Here is a 22,396-nt window from a genome sequence, read left to right as displayed (position 1 = left end):
CGAAGTGCAAACAAACTTTTGTACAAAAGTGGCAAAGACAAAAGAAAAAAAGAAACCATACTGTGGAATTGAAAAAAAAAAAAATGAAATAAAATTAAGAACTAAACTAAAGCTAAACGAACTGCTTTTGTAGAAACTTAGTTCACAGTGAAATATGAAATAAAAGTTGTTTGCAAAGCGAAAGCACACACAAAAAGGAGTAAGCAAAGCAAAAAATTTGGAAACACTAGAAGCCGCATGAGGCAGAGTGCAGCCGGACAAAGAGTTGCAGGAGGAATTAGAGCGGATGACAGCTTAGAATTGGAGTGAGTGGCAGCGCAGCGGTGAGGAATGAGGTTGATGGTTGGGGGGAATAAGTAGTTGGAAGTGCTATTGTGGCTGAGGGTAGGAATGAAAATAGTGAATGAATGTTGCAAGTGGTTGCAGTCAGTTTAGGGTTGGCGTAAGTACGTAGACGGCTAAGGTAGGTTGGTGGTCCAGAAGTAATGTGCTCCAAGTAGCGACAATGGGCAGAAAGCTAGCAATTGTGGTGAAAAATTTCAATGGGCCCCTCGTCTTTAGGTTTCGCAACACTAATATCATTTAAGTCAATCTAACGTTTTCATCGTTTGACTCGACATTTTTTTAGCATTAGTGTGCTCAAGACCTTTTACAGCAACGATCGTTATTTGTGCTGTTTACAGTTATGTGCTTTAATCTTCCAAGTGGACAAAAAATAAATATTTAAAAAAATATTTGTCGTTAGATGATTTTTTACAACTTGCTATGGGCCTAACACAAAACAGTAAATCGATGAACTGAATTGGTATAACTTCGCTCACCGATGCACATTAATGTCTAGTTTTTACCCCAGAAAACATGCGCGCTGTGCGCAGTACGGCTGATGGATGATCGTCGTGTGGCATATGGCGAGATTAAGGTCTGAACATTCCCAAACCTACCCTACATACAATATTTTATTAGCATTTGGCCGTTGATTCGAAATTATTGTCAAAAAAGGCTAGCGCATATTTTTGCGGACAAACGCTGCAAAATTAACTCTAAACACTAAATCATTGATAACTTCGATATATATATATATATATATATATATATATATTCAAGTTAAAAAATAATTCCCATAAGGCTGGAAATTGGTACGAGTGTTGAAAATACAATTATAAATGAAATTTCAAGTCTCTATTGATCTCACGTCTTCAAAAAAATTTATTCAAGTTCAAAATTTAGATAAATCATTTTTTTGCATTTTTTAGCAAAATGGTAAGGTTTATCATAAAATAGGTGAGGCAAAAGTGTAGATTAAGCAATTATTTATAAAAACTGTTGTAACATTTTTCTTTCTAAGAATTACCATTTCTGAAAATAATTTTTTCTAGTTCCATAGAATCTGTTTTGGTAAGTTTTGATTTTAAAATTTTAGCAAATGTCATTTTATAGAATTTATGAGGTTTGAAATGAAAAACGTGGTAGTCATGTGATAGACATGACTTGATATGGAAAGTAATATAAGTATGTATATACACATACCCAATACCGATTTTTTTACAGACGATTAAATCGATCGCTTAAAATCGGTATCAAATTTGTACTTGCCCTGTACAAATTTTAGGTCTATGTCATCTATATATGTATCTAATACGCGATGGGATTTTTTGTTCAGAACAACAGATCTGCACAGTTCTCTCGATTTTCCAAAATGGGATGGCAAATTAAAGCGTTTGGCCCTGTAGATATGCAAACTGGTTTTAGTTTTTCTAAGAGTTGCCACCTGTTAAAAAACTGCATTCAAATAATAATAATCAATGCCACACCGTTCGTTCGATTTTCAAAAATGAGGTATCGAATTAAAGCGGTTGACCTGTTTTTGTGCGACACAGTTTTATTTTTTCCAAAAGGAGATGCCACCTGTTAAAAAATTGTATTCGAATTATTTAATAAGTTAAATCAATTATTACTTTATGGGTATCAATCGAAATAGTGTATTTCATAACTTCATGTACAGGGGTTGCCACCTGTTTCAAAAATCAAATTCAATATGAATTAAAGGAATTAGGCAATTAAAGTATGTATCGCCATAAGGGTGCCAGACGAAAAAGATTTAAGACGATTTCTGTTTGAAAATAGTTTGGAAGAGGGCTGCCACCTAATTTAAAAGCCGATTTTAGTTAACTTATGCACAAGCTGTATGAAGTATAGCGAAAGAGTGCTAAGAATTCGTGATATAGTTTGAACATTAGAATTTTTTTGAGGTTCTGAGGACAGTTGCGAGCTGTAGAAAAAATTAAATTCAAATTATTTAATGAGCTAATTGAATTAATAGAAGAGGTGAATCAATCAAAATGGGTTCGAAAGAGATTAATATTTGCACTCTATTTAGGAGACTTTCCACCTGGTAAGAATATAAAATTCAATTTAATTCAATAATTAATAGAATTTCGCTTCTTAATATCAGACGGAAGAGGTTTAAAAAGATTTTAGTTTGAAAATAATTTTAAAGAGTGTTGCCACCTGTTTTAAAAGTCCAACTTACTTAACTTACACACAAGACAAATTAGATATTAAAATATGAGTGTAAAATGAAAGGGTTTTAAGTAAACTTTAGTTTGAAAAAATATTTTTATTAGGGCTACCACCTATTCGAAAAGTGCTATATTTACAATCTACATATCGTTAGTATAGTAGGGAAAAGGTGTATCTTGCATCGTCGCTGAAATGCCAACTAACTCAAATGATGTGTGTAAACGATGTTGGGACTTATTATTCGATGAAATGCATCATAATCAATCAAAAAGTGAATTTTGGACTTTTAGTTAGTTACGGATTTTTGTATTTCAGCGAGACGCTGAGGGCGGAGCCGTCACACAGAAAGTGTTCCACTCTTTCCTTTGAGCCCGGGGTTTTCGCAATAGCGACAGAATTTATTGAACTGCAAGCCAGTCTTTCGGCAGGTACCACAATCGGTCTCTGCCCAGTGCAGACTTCCGTAAGTTTGTAGGTGTTATCTTTGCTTATTCCCAGAAAGACCCTGACTTTAGGAGGCAAAAATGACACCCAGAACTGTTTAGTAATCCTGTATACGATCCTGTATGGTTCCACCTGTGTCTTGTCTTTGAGTTTTGATCTCCCTGAACAAGGTATCCATGTCTACCACGTGGAATACGTTCAGTGCAGAGCTGTGCCTCGCTTCGTCCGCTGTCTCCTTTCCGCAAATGCCCCTATTTCGTATTGATCAGAAAGTTAGGCCAGCTCTCCTTTGGAGTCATCCACTATCTGACAAAATATACACCTGCGTTCTCGTGGGTGTATTCTCTTTAATGTACCTTACTGCCTCCTTAAATTCAAACTTTTCATCTTGGAAAACGCTTGCATGGTCTGGTAGGGAGAAAGATAGCCTAAGATTTGATTGCTCAATGGAAGCCCATGTACCCACCGCGTATTCCATATTGGTTACGTCAATGAAGACCGTTAAACCAACCAATACCCAGCCTTTAGTCCATTCACTGCGGCTTGGGAATTTCATGGTGAGCCCAGGTTTTATTTACGATTGAAAAAAGTTTTCAGCAGTTCGTTTGAGCGTAAAAAAAGGTATATACACTACGCTGAAGATTATCTTCAAAACCAATAAAACCATTTTACCGAAGTTTTTTTTCTTAGGACGTTTTAGTGACCCTCGTACCAATAATGGTTTCTTTTACTTGCCTCGGCTGATCCCATCAGCTTCTTTGGTGTAAAGCCTTAATATGGATGGAATAATAGGAATAATATTGACTATTGAGCGCTCTTACATACAACCTACAAAATATGAATTCCCATTAAAAAAAAGTATACTTCGAAAACTTTAATTTAAAAAATGTTCCTCTCAACACCCCAAGTAGGTATGTCGTCCATCTTGCATATCTGCATCTGTTCGCCCATTTCGTACATGGAAAGTGCATTTGCCCCTCGTTGCGATAAATCACAAAGTGGAAAGTTGAATTGCACATCACAAGCAAGCAAGCAATTCAAGACTCGATACCTCGGAAAGGATTCACGCTGTCCAACGAACTGTACGAAATGTGTAATTTACGCCAAAAAATTGCTAGTGTGTGTGTGTGTGCTGTGAATGCACGCTCTACGCTTTGACCAATGTTGACCGCAGACCGAGATTGAGCGGCAGTTAGACGGCTTGGCATTGCCAGCGTTCAAGTGAAAGCACAAAAAAACGGTTTTTAACTAAGTGACTTACACACACATCTACAAGCATACACATACATGCATATGTAAGTACATACATATGCATGCAAGCGATCCACAATATTTGTTTGCCTAAAAACAGTGCCATATATACACCCCGTGTCAAAATTATGAGCACACCACGTACTGACAAATTTTTTGAACAAAAGCCGTATAAATCCGAGTTAGATATTTTGTGCAATATTAGAAAAAAAAAATTTATCAAACTTTCGTATTAGCTTCAAGCTATTTAATTCGATTTCATAGAAAAACTTGGATTATGCATTTTGAATCACAATACAATTGAAAAACTGAAGTAGCTTGAACTTACCGTTGATTTTTGGCAATCTGTTTTTGTTCAAGGTGTTGCTTATTTCTTATATAAAAAATCGTCGCTCATTGTATGGAATGAATGGGACAACATCGCCAGCAAAAAAAACGCTAAAAATACAATAAATCTCAGCTGCTTCAAACTTGTACTTTTTTATACAAAAATAAAATGGACTACACGACTGCATCATTAACATTTACATATTTAGAAAATTTAATTAAGAAAACTCGAATTTTTTACGAAAGTTTGTTGAATTTTTTTCTAATACAGAACTTGGATGTTTACGTTTTTGCATTCTATCTAGGAAATCTAATTAAAAAACTAAACATTTTTATGAACCGCGCTTGGACGTTTTTTGTTAAAGAAAAAACTATATTTTTATAAAAAAAATTTTTAGTATGCATCCCGTTAAATTCTAGTAAAAAATGCAAGCTTGGAGTTAGTAAAAGATCGCGTTGATTTTTGAATTTTTTTTTTGTTAAAGGTGTTTTGCATTTTTTCCATATAAATTATTTTGGAAAAAAATTTTGTATGGAAGAGACTGCGTGAGAAAAAAATTGCCAAAAATGAACGGTAATTCCGAGCTACTTAAAACTTGCACTTTATTATAATAAAACTGATTAGGCTACAAATCTGCATACACAAAAATATTCTAAGAAATTTTATTAAAAAGTTGAAAATTTTCATGAAAATTTCCTGTGTTTTCGTGAGTTTTGCACAAAGTTTATGAATTATATTTTTATATTTTTTGTTGTAGAATGAACTGTATATTATACGAAATTAGCAGAAAAATATTGGTATGAAAACTGTTGCATGTATTGTGAAAAATTTGCTGTGCCAATACTTTGTTCCGGCAGTGTATGTGCTTACATATGATTCGTTAGCTGGCGCATGCAGCCACTTCAGCTGTCAGCGCTGCCACAAAGACAATGCGCCGCCGACATTTATGAAAATAAAAACTTCCTCTAGCAGTTCGTCTTTCACCGTTGCATTTAGATAAAACCGGACAGAAATTTATTGCAAACAAAATTTGTTTGCTCTCGCCCTGATCACTCGAGTACGCGTATGTGTGCGTATGTGCTTTCATCTTTTCTGATTTATTTTTAGTTTTTTTCGTTGCGTTCTGCTAAAATTCTGCTGCGTCAAGATAAAGAAGTTTTTCGTTAGTGACTGCGGTTCTTGTGTAGAAAATGTGGACGCTTGCCCTTCTCTGAATGTCGGTTATCACTGCATCGATGACGTTAGCAAAGTTTTATGTTATAATAAATTTGTTTGGGGCGAAGAGTTCATTGGCTGGCAAGAAAAATGCGATTTTTTTGGGGGGCTGAAAGTTACCATTTTAATGGATTAGCTAGTGCCAGAAAACGAAGAGTCCGAGTTTCGGAACTTTTTATTGTTGTATAAAATGTGATCATTTAAAATTCATTGCGTCAAGGATATTTTAATATAGAAAATCCTGAGTAGTAAATAAGTATTAAGTGATATAATTTACTGATTATTCAAAGCGTTAATCATCCTCTTAGCATCTTTAATGTTCGCAAAATGTAAACCAAAATTTTACAGCCGTAAACTCTCTTTGACAGATTAAATAGTTTTGATCACAATTTCCGATGTCGAGTTAGAATCTAAATATGAAAGTAATGTTATGCGATAAATGTATATTTTTTTGAAATGATGTTGCTATTTTTATATATGTACAATAGAGTGAATTACTCCCCATATAAAAAAAAAATTGGTACTGGTTGTTCGCACAAGTGGAATTAAAATTTTGTATTAATAATGTGCTTATGATTTCGAAATCATAAAAAAATTGTTGTACAATCTCCGCAGCAGACTTTTGGAAAGTACACAACGAAGATGCTAGTAAATTCATCGAAAGTATTAATAAGCTCAAAACTTTGTATGATTAGAAAATTTCTGCTTAAACCTTCTAAAAGTTTTTACACTCTCTTTGCTTTTGTTAATTATATGCCATTTAAGTGAACAGTAAGGTACCAGCTGCAAACTAATACACACATATCTAATGTTTGTATGTAAATATATATGTTGTGGAGCAAACCTATTTTTCCCAGTAGACACAATGTAATTTCTTCGGCTGCATGTAAAATCATCTTCCATTACATTGTCATATGAGCTCATCTCTGGCATGCGGCCCGCGATATGGCGACTGGCATCAATAGCATGCAAGAAACACCAACGCCAATCTACCAGCTGCCACATGAGAAAGCAATAAAAATATCAGGTGAAAAGTAAGATAATATATAATTTTGATACTTTAAGTGCATGCTGCATATTCGTGCATGTAGCACGTTGAACGTAGCAAGTTGCTGCTTACAGGTGTAACACTAAACTGTGGTGGTATTTTAAAATTTCTCGCCAACATGTCTCACAGTAGCTATAGTAGATAAGAATGATAGAGAGATAAAAAAAAATAATAATAACAAGCAAAAATGTCGAATATCTCTTCTCGGGATAATGTTGCTTTATTCTGCCCTGCGTCAGGGCTCTAAAAGTTTTCGTGTTCTTTTCTCAACATCTTCACATGGACATTGCGTGGCCTTTCCTTAAAATGTTGCACTCTGATAATGTGGCCATTAAAGCAAGTGACATTTTTTTTCGAGAAAAGAAAACGCCATAAGTTTGGCTGGAGCCGAACATTAAATACCCTGCGCAACTATTCAATATAGTTTTTTCACAACTCCGAAAACTACCGCTACATAGCAAGCAGAGGGTGTTTTACTACTATTTCAAATATCTTCGATAGAACGATAGAACTTATATACATTGTTATGTGTGGGCGATATCACGACCATTTTCCAAAATTCCATAATAATGTTACTTCTTTTCAAGGGATTGTTGGTAGTAACATTCTTTAGTAAATTAATTGGTGGAGCGGTTATCAAGTTAAACGCTTGTAATCATAAGAGGGCGTGGCTACGCCCCTTTTCCAAATATTTATAATATTCGTATTTATCGTCTAAAAGTCATTGTAGTTACTAAAATATTTCAGTTTTCGTGTTTCTGAAAAATACCTACCTCCCGTGGTAGGCGTGGTTATTGTCCAATTTTCCCCATTTTCCATACCATCCTTTCTACGCTAAAAATATATACGCATACCAAGTTTCGTTAAGATATCTCAAATTTTACTCGAAATATCATGTGCACAGGCGGACAGACGGACCGACAGACAGACAGTCACTGCTTAATCGACATATATTTTTTCATTCTGAGATCATTTATGTATACATTTATCTATACCTATCTCGGTCCGTTTTGGCTGTTACAAACAACCGTTATGTGAACCAAGCTATAATACCCTTGTGGAAGAATGCGCTCGGCTATCAAAATACTTTGTGGATATACCCACGCAAAATTCCGAATTCGTGTACGAAAAAGCTACTACTAAATACTATAAACATACACACTTTTTCATCAACAAGTTTAACACTTGCAATAGTTATCACTTTGTCACAACAATGGCATATAAAAACAATCTGCGCCGATGTCATGGGACAACACTTAGCTTTCGTGAATAAAAAGCATATGAAATAGGCATGATGGGCGTCACTGTACCGTAGTCAGAATATATAGAGCAACAGGAGCAAAATAACATGACCGCAATGAAAAATCATTGAACTCCCTGAGAGGCTTACAGCGGGCAACACTTGGCGTTCGACGTTGATGACAAAAACCCATCGCATGTCTGTGTGTTTTTACTTTTGGTGGCGTTAAACTATCAGCTGCGGCACATCGGTGGTCTATGACTTGTATGTGTGCACGTAGCTGCTTTCTCTTATCTGACTCTCTAACGTTTGCCTCTTGTGACCTATTAGTGTGCGGTTGCAAATAGACCATAGGGACTTGTTAAGCGTTTAATCAAATATTAATAACGATACCAACAGCAAACAACCTTACAACGTCACTCTCTCTATCTGCCATCCGGTCCAGCTTGAATAGCTCTACATACTTATGTATATGTACTATGTAGATATGTATGGTTTTCTATTAATTCTTCCGCAATCACAGATTTCTGTGACATTTCAAGTTGACATCCCAGTAGTGAACGACACTAAGGTCTAAATGGAAGAATTGTCTAGGTATTGGAAATTGCTTAAATGGTTTTACAAAAACAGTTTAACTCCAAAACAAATTATTTAAAAGTAATGGCGCCATTTCGTCGTCTCTGATTCATTCGAAAGCACTTCACGTTTTTGGCATTTCTCTGGGTTACCGCTGGGATTTTAATACAAGAGGAACAGTTGCTAAAAATATATACTGATATCCGGCTATCGAATTTATTTTGTGTATATTTCGATACTTTAAAATTAACTCATTAAGCCAAAAATACGTACCGATCAGTCGGTTTTGTTTACCATAATCGGGTTTCGATACAATATTTTCAAACCTTATTCAAAGAGCGTCGGACTTTATCGTAGGTGTATGCATAGCATTGATAAAAAATAGTATATTGATGAAAAATTAAAGCTTCCTCGACCTTTCATATTGATTGAGATGATTACGGGTAGTTCCATGCTAGCGATAGCATATGTCGCCAAGTTATGCTATTTATCAGACCCCCTATAGTTATTTTTAGGCCTTTGCGAGCTGTTACAGCTACCCACAAATCTGGAAGGTGTGCCGTTGTTCATGGTGCAGAATGACGAATCGTCTATTTTTTTAACCGGCTTCCAAAAAAGGAGGAGGTTATCAGTTCGTCGGAATATTTTTTTTTTTTTTTATTTTACCCCATAACTTTGGACCACGTCAACCGATTTCGATAATTCTTTTTGCATCGGAAAGGTAGTGTCTCAGTGGTGGTCCCATACTAATCTGGTTAAGATCAGTGGATCATGAGATATATTCCTTACTAATATTATAAATCCGAAAGTGAATTTGTTTGTTTGCTACGCTTTCACGCTTTAACTACTCAACCGTTCGTCATGAAATTTCATACACTGCTGTCATTTAGCCCAACTTTAAATATAGGATACATTTAATCTCTATTAGACAAGGGGGCGTGGTACCTCCCATAAAAACGGAATTTTTCATATAATATTTCTCAGGAAATATTTTTGATAGATTACTGGCACTTGGTATGGAGATATATAAAATCATTATCTACTCATGGGTGAGGGCTGTCACCTTTAAAAAAAATTAAATTCAACTTCAGATATGGGAGTTATTTATCTGAAAATTATATTTAAAAATGGGTGTCAAATTTTAATTAATTATACGCAATCTATCTGAAGAATTAAAGTATGGTTGTCAGACGAAATATTGTTAAGAAACCCTTAGTTTGAAAGTTTTGAATAATATTTAAGTATTTCACAAGAGTTCAGTGAAAGGTACGCAATGGTTCCGGCGGTTGATTTATCGATTGTGATTTGAGATTTACCCCTGCACAACTCAACCCTGGTGTCTCCGAATGAAGCTTTAACGCATAATAATACTGGCAAATCGCATCCATTGGGCCAATCGTAACACACAAGACGATTAATCTGACATTCGCGGCACCTTTTCCAACTTTGCGATTATTCATAATGACTCCAGCGCCACCTGGCAGCCCTTTTTGGCAATAGTATTATCTTTACCGTAACCAATACATATTTTGAATATTAGCCCAAGTGGATCATATAATTTTTAGTAATAACTTTACTCCAGTGCAACTGACCGGTAAAATTGTGAAACTACACTATCCAGAGAGCTACTCAAAAGCACAAAAAAAGCTTCGTTAAAATCCGTCCGGGCATTTAGAAGGATTTCACTCACAAACACAACTACAGAAGAATTATATATACGTTTGAACAGCGCCACGCCCTCTTTTCAAATAGCCCAATTTTCTCCATGAGTATAAGATTGATTTCATATATCGCCGTACCAAGTTCCGCTATTCTACCTTGAACACTTCCAAAGATATGCCGTTTGAAAAAATTGGTTTGTATGGGAGGTGCCACGCCCACTTTATATATCGATTTTTTTAGCCTATAGCCATCCTTGAGACGTCTAAAGCAGGTGTCCGAAATTAAAAAAAAACGGTTCGGCCGTTCTCGAGCTTTACGAACACATATTAAACAGGTTTCAAAATATATATTGGTATAGAAGATTGGTATGAATCGAAATGATTTTGAATATGCATCACAATATGAATGTCAGACGAAAGAGGTTTAAAAAGGTTGCCAACTGTTTAAAAGGTCTAATTCAAACTATTCAATAATTTTAATGTATTATTACAATATCGAAATCGAAATGGTTTTTAAAGGGCTTCATTTCAAAACAACACGTAACGGGTTTCCATCTGTTTAAAATCTGAAATTGAGTTCAGGGGATAAGTTAATTGAAAAAGGATGACAAGTGAGAAGTTTAAGAAAGCTTTAGTTTGAAAATATTTTGAAGATGGTTAAACAAATTTTAAACTTCCTGTTTTGAATTGAGTTTTCTTGAAATAAATTTTACTCAATGTAGCACGTAGAAATTTCATACACTCAGCGAAGCGGGATAGGTCGACCTAGTACATATGTATATATATTTTTTTTTTATATGAGAGTTGAAGTCTGTTTTTTTTTGCTAAAAATTACTTGTTTGTTTACTTTTTTATTTTACTTTTAGTTATTTAAAATTCTTAGAGTTGAATTTTATTAAGAAGTCAACAATAACTAACTGAAAAGTAATTTTTAGCAAAAAAAACCGCATTAAAAAAAAGTGATATATATCTATATATTTCATGATTTAATGTTCGGATCTATACCAAATTAGTATGGACCACCTGTGAGACACTACATTTCCGGAGCAAAAATAATTATCGAAAAAAATATTCCGACGAACTGATAACCTCCTCCTTTTTTGGAAGTCGGTTAAAAATATAGAACTTACAAAAAAAGAATAAAAACGAAATAAATGAAAATTCGACTGGCCGTGGGACTCGATCCTGTGGCTCATTAATCTGCAATAATAATCTGTCAGGCCAAAATTATTAGTTATGCGCATTTGTGTGCTACTTTATCTGCATTAGCATGCCCGTCTGTCTCGCGTTTTACATCCGGGTTGTGTGTACATGTGTATGTGTGTATGGGGTACATATGGAACTTCAGGAATGCCCATGTGTAGAAAAGTGAATTTGCCTGAATGCTTTTGATGTCACTGCATTTGCCGCACTTGGCGCAACACCATCATGTCGGCGCGTCGTTCAGGTCTCCAGTGAATATATTACTAAATGTCGTCCTATTTATTGCTGATATCTGTATTTTAAATGTTCTTTTCACGTTTTCAAATGCACTTTCGCTTGGTAAGTATTTGTACTTTTTGATGGTAAAACCGATTCGACAGTCTAAATGGCGACAAAAAGTGATACCAGAAGGTGAATTGGTGGGTGAGGGTGGTGCGCAGAAAGGACGCATTTGCACTTACAAACATACATACTTACATAGTTATATATAAACTTTCTTATTGTCTTTGGATGTGTATGGGTGTGTGCAAATAATTTTCACACTTAATAATAAATATATTTGTGTGTATGTTAGTGTCAAACTCAAATGAAATAAGCCATAATTTATTCATGTTGATTTTATTTGACATTTGAATAATTTATTATAATATGTCGCATTGACTTAAATCATGTTTGCGCACATGAATAAATGAGATACTTTATTGACTTGTACAATTTTTTAAAGACAATTTTGCTGTGGCTTCAGTGGATATATGTATGTATGTTGCAGTGCAGAGTAAAAATGAATCAAAAATGGGGGAACTGAAAATATGTAGTGAGCGGAAAGTAGACATTGTAGCATTTTGTATCATATAAAAAGTCCTGAATTTTTTTTTCGTATATCTTTTATATGAATGTATGTTTATAGTATATGTCTAAATTAGGGTGTCATTGTCTTTTGTATTGGAATCGGTGAAACTCTTACTTATTCACTATTATTGTCCCCTCAATACACTACATTACACTACACTAACTAACCAACAGTCATACTTTCGTCTTGCAAAGGCATCCCACACTACACCAACTATCTCCTTCCTAGCTGTCATTAAAAGCCACTCAGCTAACATCCCTCTGCCAAAAATTAGTAAATGTATCTACAAATAAAACTTTATCTATACGTAAGGTCAAAAGAATCGAATTTCGCAGAAAAAAATTTTTCCCTTAGTTTCTGGTACACCCTAATGTACATATGTTAGAATATTTAAGAAAAAATGCATCCTGTGGATTTTTTTTTTATACTAGCACTGAGCTTGTCGTGCATATATGTATATAGATACCTTTAAAGGATTACTTAAATGCGTCAGCAAGCACCCTATACACATTGATTACCACTGATTACTTTACTAGCCACAATAACTAAAATGAAACAATTAATTTGTCACATCGCAAAACCACAAATGTCAACTTAGTGCGACTCGTTAACGATTTTCATTTTTAGTTATAAATAATAACTTCAATTTTAATTTTTATCTGATTAAGTAACACACATCAACTTGGAAAAAATAAAACTAAAATTAAAGAAATATTACGTTTTAATTTACACTAAATAATAAACACATATTTAAGTATGTAATCGTATTACGTACATACATACAATGTAAATGTGCATTTAATTGAAAATAGGCAATTATTAATGAGCGTTTTGATGTTATTTAATATTTATTATTTGTTTTTATTTTGAGGGTATTTTTTCACCGTAGTACTAATTTGGGCATTTTAAGTTAATAGTTAAATAAGTTTTTTTGTTCTTGGTAACTAATTGATTCGCATAAACACCAATGAAATTTATTTGATTTTTTTATTCAGTGAAAAAGAAGAAAAAACGATTGGAAAAATAAAAAGGCAAAAAACTGGCAAATTTTTATTTCACGGGCATTGAATGAAAATTTGATTAATAAGCAAAAAAGTTTTTCTGTGGCAAATGTTAAAGCTAATTTTGATAGACTTATTTGTGCTGATAAACGGGATCAAGTCAAAAATTCGCGTTTTTTGCAATATTTGAGAAGTTCTAGAGAATAAAAAAAAGTTGATAGAAACTTCCACTTAGACTTAAATTAAAGCTGAACATTAATCTAAAATGACTGAAAACATCAGCTCTGCACCTTGAAACTAAGGTCATACATCGAACAGCAAAAACTGGTTTTTGTAAAATTATTTTTTTTTCCAAAGCACAATTTTTCAGTATTATTTTATTGTTCAATAAATGACTATAACTGATTATCAGGTCAAGGTACAGGGATGGTAGCCGAGAGTTATAACTTTAATTTAAGCTTAAGTGGAGGTTCTATCACATTTTGGTTCTTGGCTAGAGCTTCTCAAAAATTGCGAAAAAGCGATGGTAGTTGATGGAAAGCTTATACTTACGAATACGTAGTCAACACAGTGTTGCCATGTGTGTTAAATAAAATATGCAATCCCGAGTCCGCAATTCATATGGGGTATTTTGCAAGTTGCAAGCTTATTTCGCATTTTTCGATAAACAGGGTTAAACACAAATTTGTAGAGCATTTAATTTCCAACATTTTTTTATATATAAGGTTTTTTAAAACAAACACGCAAGGCTGTGGACCTACGTAGACGTAAACTGCGTTAAAAGTTGCCTACTACAAAATTTTTGTTTTCTTTGTACCAATTTGGTATACATTTACTGGGCTAAATATTATTGAGATCAAGTAATTAATTGAAAAATGGAAAAAAAAAATATTTGCTATCAATAATAAAATTAAAATCGAATAATCGGTCATTGCGATTCCTAGTTTTCAATGGGAACTCTGTAAGGGACATCTGACGAAATCTTTCCCACCCAATTGCAAGCAGTTAAGCGCACATTGTGTCGTCCTTTCTCTAAGCTCTTTACAAACCTGCCTATCTTACACGAGTAGACAAAGGCGAAGGTGGTATTTTTACTATCAACGACTATCGGTTAAGAGTTTTTCTCGATATCGAGGAGGTGCATATGAGGCCATTAGAACCCTGTCTACAAACAAAATTTATTTAGTAATATGAAAAAGAACGATCTATAAAAGATAAATGCGGTCTTTTATTAAATGGGGACGTCTCGGACTATTAATGCATTTTAAGGTGCTCCTCAACTTTTTTTGAAACGTTAGTTAGGCTACTCTGGCGCTCATGGCCTCCGTGCATTCCGAGTATTTTGTTAAGCCTTTCCTTGTAGTGGGGTGCAACGGGAGCTGGTGGATTTTGTTAAGGTCATTCTTGAAAAGATAACTATTACTGCAAAAATGAGGGCGTTCTCTCATCAAGAAAAAGGTGGAGCTGTTCCTAAACTAGATTACAACACTCTGTTTAGGCCACAAATTCTCCATAAGAGCCCCAGTGAGTAACGAATTGGGAGGTACCAAAGATCCAGACTCAGGCAGGCTCTAGGCTAAGCGAAAGAGCAGGAAGTGGAATTCACTGCAGTGAACTCACACAAATCCTCGGTCCTTTGCTTACTACTAGAACACTGTAGCGTTCTTCGTATCTTACGGAATTTCATATCACTATTTGCACTTATATTCTGGCAGCCATCAGCTATTAAATATCTAGAATCCAATAGACCAACGTCCAAAATAGGAATATCTTGCAAAGGTATTCTCAACCTGCATGCATCTAAGTGTTTCTTGCATGAGTACCTGGACAAAAGGACATTCCTGCGTCTGCATGTCCGACAAGTTGGCAAGGAAAGTATCAAAATATACTGCAAAATTCTATTCAGGAAGCGAGCATACCTTTAACGTTCTGCAAACACAGCTTAAAAGCTGGACTCATCGGGCTAGGTGAAGTTTAAATATCAAAGGGAAATACATATCGCCAGGTTGGAGTGCAAAGTCACTAAGTCCCATTTTTTAATTTTACAGGCGAGGAAAAAAACTTCTTATAGCCATTTTCTTCAATTATTTCGCAAATCTTTGCGTGTTTAAAGCAAAGAAAAACTCCATACAAATAGGAAGGATTCGATCTTTACTAAAAGATTTTTTACTATTTTGGTTTTTTTCGCATTTTCGGTGCCTCTTTTAGACTTAGCAAATTATGCTTTAATTGAATAAAAACGAGAAAAATAAAACAAGTACCTTAACCCCTTTCGAAGCGCGGCATTTTTAATATCCATTGCTTGCTATATAAAAATATGAGTTGTTATAAAAATTGGACTTGGCAAATTTTCACTCAACTTGCAGTCAGAGCGGTCAGAAGTCTATCTTAAAAATAACAATAAGTCACCTTTTTCTTTTCAAATTCACAAATTAATTACAAATGTATACCATTTAAACAATATTGTCCCCCAAATAATAATTGAATTATCAAAATGCTTGTTTCTTAATTACAAAATTATATGAAGAAATTTCTATTTAAAGCTGCCAATGCACATTAAATACAGCTATATATACAAACATGCTTTGCAAGGTTATTTAATATCGAAGCCCCAAAGGCGAGAAAGCAGGCAGCGGAGTGAAATCGACATGTGAAAATGCATGTGAGTGCGCTTGTGTGACAACACTAGGCCGCAGGTTATGTAAATAAATCCAAATAGATAACAAAACATGTCAGTGAAGATTTCGCGGCACGCCTCATACGCCCTGCCCCGGCCCGCCCCCTTCTGCCACGCCCCGGCAGCCATCATCAACCCACTCATTAGACACCATAACCGCAGCACTTTCTTGTTTCCCTACAATGCAGTCAGTCACTTCGCAAGTATGTTATTACATGGAGTGAATATTATAACCGACTATTTATTTATCTAAGTATCTGTGTGTGTGTTTAGCCACAGAGCTCTGGCATCTACATAAGTATCACTTTACTTAGCCAACACTTGTACGCTTATAATTTATGCCGCCTTTCTGGCTCACATATTCCACCATCTTTGCTTATTTCGTGTGGGTTATATAAAACCTATATATCTACTATATACGCACTATGTAATATATACACATATGAAAATCTATATATGTATGTATTTTGTAAATGGCATAAGCGCATTGTGGCCTTTATATGCTTGTACGTATATGTACGTACATAACTGCTGGGTCGGAAATCCCTGACGTCTGGTAAGCCACGCATGTGGTATGTTAATCCGCCATTATTCGGGACTTGTGGTTGGAAAAGTTACAAAGCAAACGCGTGCCATAGATTTTGTGGTTTCTTTCACGTACACCTTTTCCGATTTTTGGCAGCTTTCAGACTGCTGAATGCTGCTATCGCAACACTTTTAAGCTTCATCAGCGATGCAGAGCAACGAACTTCGTTTTCGTTTGATTTGTGCGCTCGGAAGTAATTTTACAGTTTTATTCAAGTAATTAAATCAAGTGGAAAATCAAATGGCAAAGTTTTGTAAACTAATGAAAAATATTCACTAACGAAGGCAGCATCATTTTCTGTATATCTCCGCCTTATGCCCATTTGGTTAGATGTTCTAGTATGGCGGGCTGTGATAAGTATTTAGCACAACAGTGGGTAAATCCGATGCGAAACCAGCTTAGTTGCTGCTTTATTAAATATGTACACTCTAGCATGTACATAACTCTATATTATTGTATATACATAAGTATGTACATACAAATACGTATTATTGGCGTTTATAAATTTAAACAATTGTAAGTGAACACAAAGTAAAGTAAAGGAAAACTTTTATTTCATGCCAACTCTTATTACCTTGCCTTGTTTTTGAATTCCTCCAGGTGTAGTGCTGACTTTTTGGTGCGTCTGGTTGTGTTATTTACGCATGAAAAGCAACTGTCTGGCTTTTACTAAAATTTCATAACTTATCTAACTCAGTGAAGCATTTCGAGAAACTAATTACCAACTTCACCGCCGCTAAGTAAATTAAATCCAATGAGCACAAGTAACTTTTTAAAGCGGTTCTTTTCTTTGTATTCTATTAAAGAAGGATTCTAAAATTAGTACATTATATACATTCATACGTTTTATTAAATGAAATGAAAGCATTTGTTTGACTGCCTCAATGCGTTAAACTTAAAAATTACCTATTGGGTTTTATAACGGGTTTCACCAATGGACGGGCTTGAGGAAGGTGTATAAATTATTAAGGTTTTACATATATAAATTTATTGAATTATGTGGGGCAATATTAGCGGAACAAGTGGATGTCGACGCTATCTTTCTATAGTAAAACGATAAAATATGTAAATAAAATATTTCAGGATTGGTGCCAAACGAATGTTGTTTGAGAAGATTTTAATCCAACTTTGTTTTGAGCTTAAAAATAAAAAAAGTCGCCAGCTAAAAAAAAAGGATCAGTTCAGAACCTTCGTAGCTCGCACTACTAACTACTACACTTGTGTATAAGTAAGCCAAATGAGACTTTTCAAACAGGTGGCAACCCTGCTAATTGTCGTTAAGAAATAAACAAATATATTGCGACGGATACTTATGTATTTCATATACCTATTTATTTTACAACAATTCCGTCAAAAAGCTATTCTCTTCATATCAGATACAAGCTACATAACCATTAAATGTTTACCAATTTCAAAAAAAAAAAATTTATCTGTATCTTCGAAATTCTTTTAACGGTTTTCTGATCAAAAAGCACCTTATTTGATTTTTCAATTAGCTGAGAGAGAAAACAAAAGCTAAACGTAAATTAAAAGAATATTATAGATAAATTTATAGTTCCTTCCCTTTTGATATATAGATCCTTGTATACGTAGATATGCTTGTAAGTATGTGAATACATATTTTGCATACGTTTTTCAACCCATGGATATGGTGAACTTCGAGTTCTTCTTGAGCTCTTGTGGTTTTGACTTTTAAATGCTTTTCCTCATTAAAATCATAAAATTAAATGAGTAGTCCGCACAATGAGATGAGTTGCATAGACAAAATGTAAAAAATTACAGATTTATGGTAGCAAGAAAATTGGAAAATATTGCATTTCCAATTATTGAGCGCCGCAATTACGTTAAAATGGGTGAAATGAATGATTAACAACAGTCAGAAGAAGAGCATTAAAGGAAAGCGCAAACACATAAACCAATGTTCATATGTGAATATTCGCAGAGCTTCAGTTGCCTTTACAAGCGGCATTCTTGATTCAGTACATACATTCATACCTACAAGCATACGTATAAATATATTTACATACATACATATATAAGAAATGATGTCTGCTTGTGCCAGTGGCGTTTAGAGGTGGAGTAATTTCGATGTTTGCTACCATCGATCGATTTTCGATGTTTTAAAGCAATACATCGATTTGAAATCGATTATTGTGAAAAACTTTGGCGTTCAAAATCAGACTTAAGTTAGTACCTAAACTTAGCTGTCGAGTTTTTGATACATAACCCATTAAAAATTATGTCAAAAGGCTGGGAGTAGCTTAAAGTGTGAACTTAATTTTGGCTATGAAATAAAATAAATCAAAAAGACCTTTTGTGGATTTATTTCCTTCCATGAAGGTATATGTATGCATTGCAAATTTGAACCATATCGGACCATAAATATGGGTTTTTCAAACATCTTTAAACCTGCGCCATCTGGTAGATCAATTCGTCTTTCATATTACATTGTCATTGGATTTTGCGCTAATATAAGTAGATTATCCTCATTTCCGAGTTTTACTGCCTAATCTGTTATTACAAAAAGATACTAGCCATACAAAATTCGTCGCTCGTTAATCTGCAATTATGGAATAATGTCATATTAAACCGATAACTTTTCGGTGTCCAACTTATTTTGATTTTGGTTTAGAAAGAAGCTAATTTTATTTCATTTTACGTGCGCAGAGGTGTACAAAAAAACCTTCGATAGTCGCCATCAACCATCGATGTCTAACGTAAATGCAAAAACATCAATGCATCGATAGTGCCATCGATGTTTTCTTGTTTTTTCCACCTCTAGTGGCGATATGGTACGGGGAGTTTTTTGTGCTGCACGCATCATAAATGAATTTTACGAGTGGCTTTTATCTTTACGACAATACACATACACATACATACAAACTTGTAGATTGATGTATGCGCGCATTTCAAAGTGACTTCAACTGCTATATACGAGTATGTAACCTAAATGTACAATATACATAGACATGTACATACGTACAAACGAAGGTAGTACGATAAATCAAAGTTCTCGTCTTAAGCGTTGTCTTTCTGATTCGTCCAAAATCTCTTACCATTAAAAAATTGTTTCTGATTTAAATAGAAGAGTATGAAATATTAAAAGCGGTATAAATCGGGAAAAATTTTGCACAGCCTAGCTTTTCATGGCCCAAATTAAGCACTTGTGAGCCCAGGATGTCTCATTTTTAATTCTCTGCGAAATAAACGAGTTTGCCCGCTTTCCATTCCTACCAAACACGCGCTTAATGATACAGCTTGCTCTAAATTTGACAATAGTCTAATAATATACGAAAGCTGACAGTAGCAGTATTAAGTTTAAAGTAGCGAAAAACAAAAAAAACAAAAAAGGTGCGGAGTTATCAAATTGCCCTCGTAATATAAACACTTTCTTGCTACAACATTGCAGTTAACTCATACCTTTTTCGCTATAAAGTTAATGAGAACTGTTGACGGTAGGGAGAAAATACTTAAACATGTACATATACATGCACATATACATACACATTTTTATCTTCATATAAAATGTCAGTTAAAGGCAAAATTGGCGCTTAACATCAACAAGAGTTGGGTGTGTTTTTAATGCTTAAGCTATCAAGCCATATCAAGTACGCTGATGCCATCATTTAATAAAAAAAATCATAAATTTACGTTAACTGTAGTGGTCGACTGCCTGATATTTTCTTTCAAACTGAATTTCATAATGAGAAATTTAAAAGTTTCAACATGTTGGCTGCTGAGGGATCAGAAAAACTTGCAGAACTAAGAGCAACAAATTCTGTGCCAGGTAAATAATTTTGATATATCGCCAAGCTGATTGCGAAAAACAACAGCCACAGAGCCAGAATTAACAAAACGACAACTCGTATCTTGGCAATTATTTATTGCGAGAAAGTGGAAGTGCATATTCTTACTGTGCTAAATGAGAGAAACCACTGTGTTGTGGCAATGTTTGATAGTTAGAAGAAAATATTGTAAGTAAATTCCCCGACCTAAATGGTCAGTTGTTGGAAATCTCGACAGATATCCTCAGTACCAAAATATATACGTCTATTTACGTACATACGTTTGACTACGTTGGATCTTGAAAATATATATTTGAGCACAAAACATCTTTCAATAATCTCGTCGACCTAAAGTGGCTCCTAAGCTTATTAATAATAACTCACTTTCTACCCCACTAAACAGAACATTGCTCTTCATAAAATAAAACATTTTTGTAAAATAGTTTTAGCTAAATTTCAAAAATTGCTGCATCGAGAGACCAACCTGTAGTCATTGAACTTGCTGTTCAATGTGTGATTCCAACATATTACTTACTTCAATTAAATTTTATGTCCTTCTACTCTATATCACTATAAGTATCCTCTAAACTATTAGTAATGCTAGTTTGCTTCAATCCGTTCATTCACTCAATTTAAACATTCATTCGATATTCACACTTCATCATTAATTAAACAAAGTCATTCAAACAAAAATCACTCAAAAAATTTTTGAATACAAATGAAAATAGCTTTTAAATTGAAGGCGTATAAGTTAATTAAATAACAGAAAAAGAATAGCAACCCTGCAGGGAATAGGGCAAGTTTGTAACTAAATTACCCAGCGGTCTACTAGTTGTAACTTAGTACTGATTTCCTTCGGCCGTAACTAACTAATTTTGATGAGCGATGACCGCAAAAAAGTCAGAACTGGTTTTCTCTGCATTAGGTCTCAACTAACTTTTAACTAACTACTTTAATACTGGAAAATTGAACTATTAAAAACCAAAAAATATTTCCAAGATCACTCTTTAATAAATGACTATAACTTATCATCCGATCACGATGCAGAGATGGTATTTTCAAGGATTTTAGTCGCAAATTCCAGCCTTAAGTTAAGCCTTTAGCCTGTTGTTTTATCTTCTAGAGCTTCTCAAATATTGGAAAAAACGAGTTTTTTTGCCTCTTTTTTCTCAAAATCTGTAGCTGGTGGAAACTTTTTATTTACGGATTCTAATCAGCGCCAAAAAGTCCATCAAAAACAGCTTTAACACTTGTCACCCCAAATTTGTTTATCCATTTTTGTTAGTCTGTGTAATTGTTTTCTGCAGAGAACCTAAAATTTCTAAATGTTGAAATGTTGAGCCTGATGAAGTAACTCATACGCCATGGCATGCCAGCAATTTAGACTGGCAGGCAAGTAGTTGTATTTCAAAATCAACGGCAAAACGCATGAGCGTGATTACTTGCCTGTCTGTCTAAGCTACTCGGTCGACAAACTTATGTTCAACGCTATGTCACAATTTAAAATAGAGTTATAAATAACAAAGTTAGACAAAAAGTCTAAACATCTAGTCTAAAATAACGTACAGTAAAAAAATACGAGAAAAACAAAAAAAATATTTCGAAATCGCTCAAAATCAAATTTCGCTTACCGCTGGCTTTTTTACTCTCTGGAATTTTATTTAAATAAGTGTGACAATCACAAAGCGGAAGTAATTTCCTATTTATTTTTTTTTTTTACACTGTAACCAACTAAGAGATTTTATTTTTGTCGAGTCCACCAAAGTACGCCAGAGGAAGCCTTTCTCTTCTCTGTTACCAGCATCGTTTGAAGGCTGACATTATTATTGGTGTTAATACTGGTTCTTTCATAAACTAAACAGTCCACTATATCTACATTTAAATTGTCCATGTTAGCGGCTCCAAAAAGGCGATACTTTGATGACAGGAAATACCTCGTCTTGTACTCGTTTACCACCAGACCCATTCGGCTTCCTTTCTTATCCAATTTGAATAAGACAGTACACATTGT

General features: G+C 34.4%; 1 protein-coding gene across 1 annotated transcript in view; it reads right to left on the bottom strand.

Moving 5' to 3' along the window:
* Positions 1–22,396, bottom strand: part of beat-VI (Immunoglobulin domain-containing protein beaten path VI) — a 157,482-nt gene that overhangs the window by 74,899 nt on the left and 60,187 nt on the right. The gene's annotated exons all lie outside the window — the stretch shown is intronic.

Source organism: Rhagoletis zephyria, unplaced genomic scaffold (assembly GCF_001687245.7).
Source record: "Rhagoletis zephyria isolate East Lansing unplaced genomic scaffold, Rhagoletis_zephyria_1.1 Rzeph_scaffold_00048, whole genome shotgun sequence".
NCBI classification, from domain to species: domain Eukaryota; kingdom Metazoa; phylum Arthropoda; class Insecta; order Diptera; family Tephritidae; genus Rhagoletis; species Rhagoletis zephyria.
The sequence above is the reverse complement of the archived record's forward strand: the minus strand, read 5'-3'. Positions and strand labels throughout refer to the sequence as shown.